The sequence below is a fragment of the Peromyscus eremicus genome, chromosome 6, assembly GCF_949786415.1.
Source record: "Peromyscus eremicus chromosome 6, PerEre_H2_v1, whole genome shotgun sequence".
Classification (NCBI taxonomy): domain Eukaryota; kingdom Metazoa; phylum Chordata; class Mammalia; order Rodentia; family Cricetidae; genus Peromyscus; species Peromyscus eremicus.
The window spans coordinates 10,385,892-10,394,069 of NC_081421.1; the positions used below are offsets into that span (position 1 = coordinate 10,385,892).

At 37.0% G+C, this 8,178-nt stretch overlaps 1 long non-coding RNA gene across 1 annotated transcript; it reads left to right on the top strand.

Annotated features, from left to right (window-relative positions):
- The first annotated feature begins 529 nt into the window (after nt 1-529).
- LOC131912356 (uncharacterized) lies at nt 530-7,872 on the top strand. The gene is made up of 2 exons (XR_009379604.1): nt 530-709; nt 7,564-7,872. It is a non-coding gene; the product is annotated as an uncharacterized LOC131912356 (long non-coding RNA).
- Nucleotides 7,873-8,178: the final 306 nt, after the last annotated feature.

The window sequence follows — 8,178 nt, forward strand, 5'->3', positions numbered from 1 at the left end:
GTTGATTTTTCAAGACAGGATTTCTGTCTGTAACAGCCCTGGCTGTCCTGGAACTCACTCTGTAAACCATGGTGGCCTCAAACTCAGATATCTGCCTGCCTCTGCCTCCCAAGTGCTAGTATTAAAGGTATAGGCAAAGCTAGTTGTTACATGCCATTGCTACACCCTACCCTGGCCAGCCTTTCTCTCAGCTACAGTGACAGAGTTCAAGTTGAGCTTACATTGATATTGCTTATGTCAGGCTTAGGGCCTAGATGCAGTGGTAGAGATGAGGCATCAGCTTCCAGTTTTCCATACCTGAAATTATTCCACAAGCCATCACCAACATATCATTAGTAACAGTACTCCTTTAGAGTCTGTCCACTGACTGGAAAAAATTATTATTATTATTATTATTATTATTATTATTATTATTATTATTGTATAGATAAAGACAGAATCCTACAGGTGGCCTTGAGGTCCCACCTCAAGCAAAGTCATCTTGCTTTTAACTAATTTATTTTTTCATCTATTTTTTCATGTAGCTTTCTCCTACTGAGTACCACATTCTACCTCTTCCAGCCAGATCACTTTTCTGGACAACCTAGGCTATGATTTGAGCTAAGAGCCTTCCAAGACCTCTGTTATGGATCCTCTTCTCTAGGCTTCAGACTCTAATACAGAACTGCGGCTGATACATTATAAGCTTGAGTGTTCCTCATCTCAACAGGTAGTTTGTTTCACATTATTTCATATTATTGATCTTAGTTCAAGTTTGGGTACCTGAGTGAGGATGACATGAACCAAAGGCTGCAAAATATTTCATTTTATTTTTTTTAGTATTTTCTGAATACTGTATTTACATCATTTCTACCCCTCTGCCTTTCTCATCTAACTTTTCCCGTGTTCCTTTCACTCCCTCAAAAATGTATGACTTCTATTTATTTTACACACACACACACACACACACACACACACACACACACACACAATCAAGTCTGTTTAGTGTTTTCTTTTTTGTTTGTTTGGTTTTTCTTTCATGTATATTTCAGGTTGCCCACTGGAGGTTGAGGATAGAATAGCCTATCAGGGCGCTAGTCCCTAGAGAAAATGATTCTCCTTCTCTCAGCAGCCACTAGTTCATCTGGGGTAGGGCCTTGTGATATCCCCCTATCCACCCCGGCATGCCAAATGGTGTTGGCATTATCCAGGTCTTGTTTAGGGACCTAACAATCATTGTGATATTATGTATGCAGTCACAGTGGCTTTCTTCAGCTTCTTTATGACCATGTTTCTTCAGGAGTTCAACATAAAGCAAAACAGTAGGTTCAACCTTTCTTTCAAATAACCCTTTTCACCTCAGAAGTCAACACAAAAGCTCACATTCTACATCTAATCAAAATAAAATACAGGAGCATAAGACATGTTTTAGCAGTTAAGTGTACTTGCTTCTATTCCAGAGGACCCAAGTTCAGTTCCCAGAATCCCCACAGAGAGGCTCACAGCACCTGGAACTCCAGCTTCAGATAATCCAGTGCCATGTGCATATAATAACGAATCAAATAAATCTTAATAAGAGCAGGATACTGACAATGTCTCTGTAAAAGGATGTGAGTGTGGCCATTCAGAGTTACTAGAAGTCTTTTTAGAGTAGTTCTCAGCCACAGGAAGTTTGCAAGGGTCCTCAGTCCCTGACCACCAGATGGTATGTCAGAAGGAAAGCAAGTGTTAGAATGAGCTTTGCCATACTTGGAAATGTGATTACTGTTGTCAAAGGACAAAATTATAACAATTTAGTTTAAAGATCTTAATTGGCTTTATTTTAGATTCTGTAATTGGGCAATAGTTCACTCCATAAGACAGAGTTAATGTTTCAATGGGCTGAGCAGGAGACGATAGTTTTAGAAAGTATCAAAAAAGGTTTAATATCAAGTTACCTCAGGGTTACCTCAGGTTATCTTCCTTGTACATAAGGATTGTGACATGGAAATGCTTGAGGATGCCAATGGAAATTAACATGTTTGGGAAATATCCCCTGTCTTTTAGTTTATTGGAGGTCCAGTAATATGTTGTTCTCTAGTGACATGACTGATTACATCTTAAGTTTTATTCTGGTCTGTGGGTCTATGGTAGAAGTCTGATTCAGCACAAGAATATTCTGTAACTTTCTCCATCTGTTTTAACAAACAAAGTACCATATAATGATTCCAGCATTTTTTTTTTGTATTACAAATGTCATGTCCTATGCTCACCAATAAAACCTAGACAAGCTTACATGAGTCACTGCCAACAGTGACCCAGTAGTGAAATTAAGCAAATCAAATTACTACTGGAACCATTGGATTGAGAAAACTCAGAACTGTTTACATGTGACCCAATTTTTTTTACCCTTTCTTTAATCACAGAAGTACCCTTGGAGTATTTTTACTGATCAACACATTGTACTTTACTCCTATTGAGGGAAAAAAAGAAAAACAAAACTTGCAAATAATCATCACACTATTCAAAAAACCCTTAGTAGAGATGACAATAAACGTAACTAAACAATATTGTATGTACTTAAATCTTGAAGGTGACAGTTACATTAATTGTTTGGAATATTAAACAGCCAAACATGATGACTATATATAAGAATGGTTATATATTATTTGAATTCCTATATGAACGTTGAATCTGAGAATTATGTCTCTAGAAAAAAGACTGGCAATAATAATGGGTGCTCCTTCTAGAAACTGTGCTAGTATTTTTTCTAAAGCATAAAGTTGGAGTGGGTTTCACAATGCTGTATTTCCTCACAATTATTTGTATGTACCATGTATGTGCCCTAGTTAGCTTTATTTTCAACTTGATACAGCCTAGGGCCATCTGAGAGGAAAGTCTCAGTTAAGGAATTGCCTAGATCATACATGTGGGCATGTATGAAGGGCATTTTATTGATTGCTTATTGATGCAGGGGGAATTATTCCACTGTTGGCAGCACCATCCCTAGGCAGGTGGTCCTGGGCTATATAAGGGAGCCTGCTTCATATGATCAGAGAGGCAGCAAACCAGCCAGCAGCATTCTTCCATGGCTGTTGCCTCCGGGACCTTGCCTTGAGTTCCTGCCTTCACTTCCCTCAATGATGGAATGTGACCTTGAAATATAAGATAAAGTAATTCCTTTCCCTCAGCTTGCTATTGGTCAGTGTTTTATCACATCAACAGAAAGGAGAAGACAAGCTAATTCATGACCTTATCTTGGACAATTTTGAGAATGGACAGGAACAATAACTGGCCTGTCTGGTAACAACTTAATGCCATTTCAAGGGATCTGAGAGTTTAGTCATCTCTTACACTCAGTGTATGATTTTACAGAACATGGTTTACCCAAATGATGATCCTTTTTTACATGAAATTATTCCACAAGCTGTCACCAACATATAATCTATATTACTCTTTTATAGTCTGTCCACTGACCATAAGAAGTTCTTTTTCTGTACAGAGAAAGACAGTCTTCTTTGAAGTTTTCTGTAGAAATATGAACAATTTCTCAACAGTGGAAAGTAAAGCAGGATTACTATGAATCTTTTATAATTTTGCCCTTTTGTCTGCGTCTTGTGGAGTCTGGCAATAAGGATAGTCCTCAGATCAGACTCCTGAAGGAGATATGCTTTTAATGCAAATGCTTTTGTCATGCATTAACTTTCCCAATCTGTCACAGATACAATGAATACACTTTGATTATCTTGAACCACCGTGTTTTTGGTCTTTGAGATGTAGTAGTAAAGTATTTCATGACTAATAAACTTGGCTGTATGTGCCTCGACTATTTGAATATAGTTCAGTTCCACATGCCGGACTCTAGGAATTCTTAAGCTTGCATAGTGCCTCTTTTTACGACCTTATTATTATCGATAGCAAAATATATTCTAGCTACAAAAAAATAAGCTTTTAATTTTGTGAAACATCTCTTGTTACTAGCCACTTATAACAGAAAGTATGAATACATTTTTAGCATTCATACTGATAATATAGAGTGACAAAATAAATACTCTGGACTACGTGAAAGTCTTACCTCACTATGCAGCAAAAATTAATAATTGTTGAATTCTTCAAACCTGGATGCATTCTCCGAGCAGCAGGCAAACCACTGACTCACCTTATCATAACTTGAGTGATGTTGGGGACAGTTTTGATAAAGTGGTAAGAGAAAGCTTGTATGAACCCATATGTAAGCCATCACTTTATGTCATCCAGTAATGACCTGTGTAAAGCTGGCACAGGGAGTTTCATGTGACTTTCTTTTTTTCTTTCCTTATTTAATACTTTTATTTGTATGAGTGTTTTGCCTGCATGTATGGCTGTGTATCATGTGCATGCCTGGTGCCCATGGAAGCTGGAAGAGGGGATCAGATAAATTCCCTGGAACTGGAATTACAGATGGTTGTGACTTGCCATGTGGTATTGGAAATTGATCGTGGAACCCCTGGGAAAGCAGCCAGAGCTTTTAACCACTGTAATATCCTTTCAGTCCCCCAAAGGACTTTCTAACATACTGAAGAGCTCGATGTCTTGCAATTCATGCAGGAAGCCAGGAAGGCTCAAGACATGACTTGAATGCTCAGGATTTGAGGTTGAGTTAGCAACAAAATTCTATGGGCTATATCGTGTGAGAAGGAAAAAGAGCAGCTCCTATCACTATTTCACTTAAGTGCTGATATATACAAGTGTTTCTATTATTTCTTACCCACCGTGATGCATCTTTATAAGTATAATTGAGTGAAGTGCTACTCTCCATACGTACATCCCCTGCCTAGTTAATGACTTTAACACTAATTGAGCAGCTTCTTCGTTGTCATAATTCTGTCAATAAATCTATGTGCACTCTTATAAGCAGAGTAACTTAGTTTGACCTGATGTCATTGTTAGCAACAAGCAATAAAAGTGGTATGTAGGTGGAGAGGCAGACATCTTTCAGAGCACACTCTCCTACTGTTCATCAAAACATATTTTTTGTGTCTAGGAAATGCATCTTTTTCATAGTTTTAGTGAAAACCACATTCTAAGTCTAGCTGTAAATACTACAGGTAAAATTTATTACCATTGAGTCATCAAACTTCTGTTATACAGTATGACTTTAGTTATCTTTAAGTTCCTTGGTTTGTTTTCAAAATTTTGTTTTGTTTTGTTTTACTTTTTATAATCTTTTTATTTAATAAAAGTTTTCTTTCCTTTTACATACCAACCCCTACTCCCCCTAAAATTCTTAAAAGTAACCTTTGTAATAACTAGCCTAAAGCACCTCATCATTTTCACCTCTCTGCAGTTAACCTAATATGGTTTTACAGTTTATAGCATGCATTTAATATTTTGCTGGAAACCTGGAAATATCATTTTGCTAGAAACACAGAAATATCATTTTTTTTAAAAAGCATGTAGTGTTCTCTGTCATTTAAATTATTTCTGCTGTATGTAGTAATTGCCAACCTATTTTTACAGTGAGGCAAGTGTTACAAGGAATTCACAAAAAATTATTTTGAGACACGATCTTCTACTATTCCTAAATACAGGGTTGGTAAAACAACTATATAAAGCCTTCAGGATTGAAGAGCAAAGTGCTAAGCAATATGGTGAGTGCTAAGTATTGACGAAAGGTGATATGCTATGCCTGTTCTCAGGGGATGTGCCAAGAAAGGAACACAGTAGTCACTACACAGCTAATCATACAATGGTTGTTCAGTAATTATCATGTTTAAACTTAGTATCCATGTTGTTAGGGGAAAAATAAGTACAAAACCTGTATTTGTGATAGAAAGTGACCAAGGGCCTTAAACACCTGGGAAATAGCACAATGTTCTGTATGTTGAGACTAAATAGAGGAAGTGTGCAAGCTAGGAATGATGATGGCAAGGGATAAGCCTAACACTTCAGAGCAAACTGAGCCATCTGGAATATGCTGATACCTGCATGTCTTACAACATAGAACAGACTCTGGAAGTAATTTAGACTGTCATCAGAATTAGTGACAGGAGTGTGGGATATAAATTTTACTTTAACCACAATCATAAGGAGATTATGCTATTTGTGCCGTATATGACTCCATCAGCCTTGTTACTCGAAATGATGATTCTGGATAGAGATGGAGATGTTCCAAGATAAAGGTAAGACTGGGATTGTTGTGATTGGAATGGGGGGATTTGGGAAGACACATCAGTAGGTTAGATAAAAAGCTAACTTATTTCCACCCTAGCAGACAAGTGATGAGAACTTTCTTCTTTCCTTCTTTCTTCCTTTCCTCTCTTCTTTCTTTCTATTTATTTATTTTGCTAAATTGGACATGTTCTAACCAGAGAAAGAAGTGGTAATGTTAACCCTGAATGTATTGGCAAACTGACAGTGTAGTTGGATAGCAGGAGTAAATCTGACTCCTCTACTTCACATGGCTGGTCACTTTCCATCATGCCATGGAGGGACACCTCTGGATAAAAATCACCTGTTTTGATTTGACTCTGTAAATGCCAATTTTCAGCTCCAATACTTATAAAACATGTCTTAAACATCCTAATATCACTTGTTTACTGACTACAAGTAGTGACAATAATTGTACATATTTTAGTGTTAAAATAGAAATTAAAGACTCATGTAGAAACGAAGGTGGACACTTCTGACCGAAGATACACAGTAAAGGATAGGTGTGGATGGAAATTTCATTGGCAGGGCCTATAGAGTTCTTCTGACCTCTGCTTTTTTGTTGTTGATCACCTATTGGTCCTCTTGCCATTATGGTTGACTATGTAGGGACATCCACCTTGCATTTCCTCTGTCATACCATAATTGGTTCTGCCGCATGCCTCCTTCCCAGGGTGCTGGAACTGGTATCTCTCTGGACCTCTTCTTCACTTAGTTAATATTTACACATCCTTCAGGGCTCGGATTAAATGTCAGGTTCCTCAGAGGTAGTAATTTCTGCCAGACACAAAATTATGAAGTCACAGAGCAAAAAGATTAGTAAATAGTCTCTCCAGAAACCAGAGCTTTATGGGCATCATGATAAAAATCCAATAAGTATTTTTGTGTAAATTAATTGATCACATTCAAGTCAATAAGTAGGAAAGAGTTACATGTGGAAAAAAAGTCTGTGAATTAAGTCTTTGATATACTGCATTTCAAAGATGTGGAGACAACCTACATGTACATTTTGTTTCTCCTAATGTAAAATCATGTTAGCTGATGTCACGAAATTATAAGCAAAAAGAACAGTATCTCAGATTTCCTTCAGTCACAGGAATATTTTTTTTAATGTAAGTAAGTAAAAGTAGAAACTTTTAGAGGTCAATAAAACTTTGAATCATGAAAATCTTGGAGGAATTCTAAAAGAAATGGATTAACTGCTTCTGTTGAATAGAAATCTTGGGTGGTTTGAACAGAAAATTCACCTTAGGCTCACGTGTTTGAGTATTTGGTCCCAGTCTGGATGTGTTGTTTTAGAAGCTTATGGAACCAATTAATGGTACAATATTGCTGAGTAAGTACTTTGCTAGGAATGGGGCAGGGGTAGTAGGAGTTTTATTGCCTAAAATCACTTCCTGTCCTCTTTCTTTACAGCCTGTGTTAAGAGGCAGTGTGACCAGCATCTTTCTGCTCTGCTGTCATGTCATCCCTTCCATGTCTGACCCCATGCCTTTCACACCATGATAGACTTTATACTGTCATAATGTGAAGTAAGTCAAGATAAGCTCACCCCAACACCCCAAGCTGGGTTTTGTTATGGCAATTTATCATAGTAAAAAGAATAGAAACTGATGGAAATGGTAAGAATATCTGAGCTGCTGTTATTCAACTCAGAACAACGTATAATTAATTATTAAAATTCTGAGTTACAGACTTTTAAAATTAATATTCTGTTTTAAAATGGTCAATTTTCATTGACTCTTTTGTGCACGGGTATCATTTAACTGAATACGACTTGTGAAAATTTTATATTCATAAAAGGGTGCTATATAGTCTTGAAAAGTCATATTTCTTTCAAAACTTGGCATGGGAGTAAGAGGAACTAGGACAAAATGGTGAAGGAAATTAATGGGGAAATAGTATGTGCAGATTTTGACCAGAAGACTTAAAAGATAACTAAACCAAGAGGTGAATTAATTGTATAACATTGTCTATACCAAGTGACACATAGGGTATTTGTGGTATTTAGGGTGATCTGTAAAGAGCAAT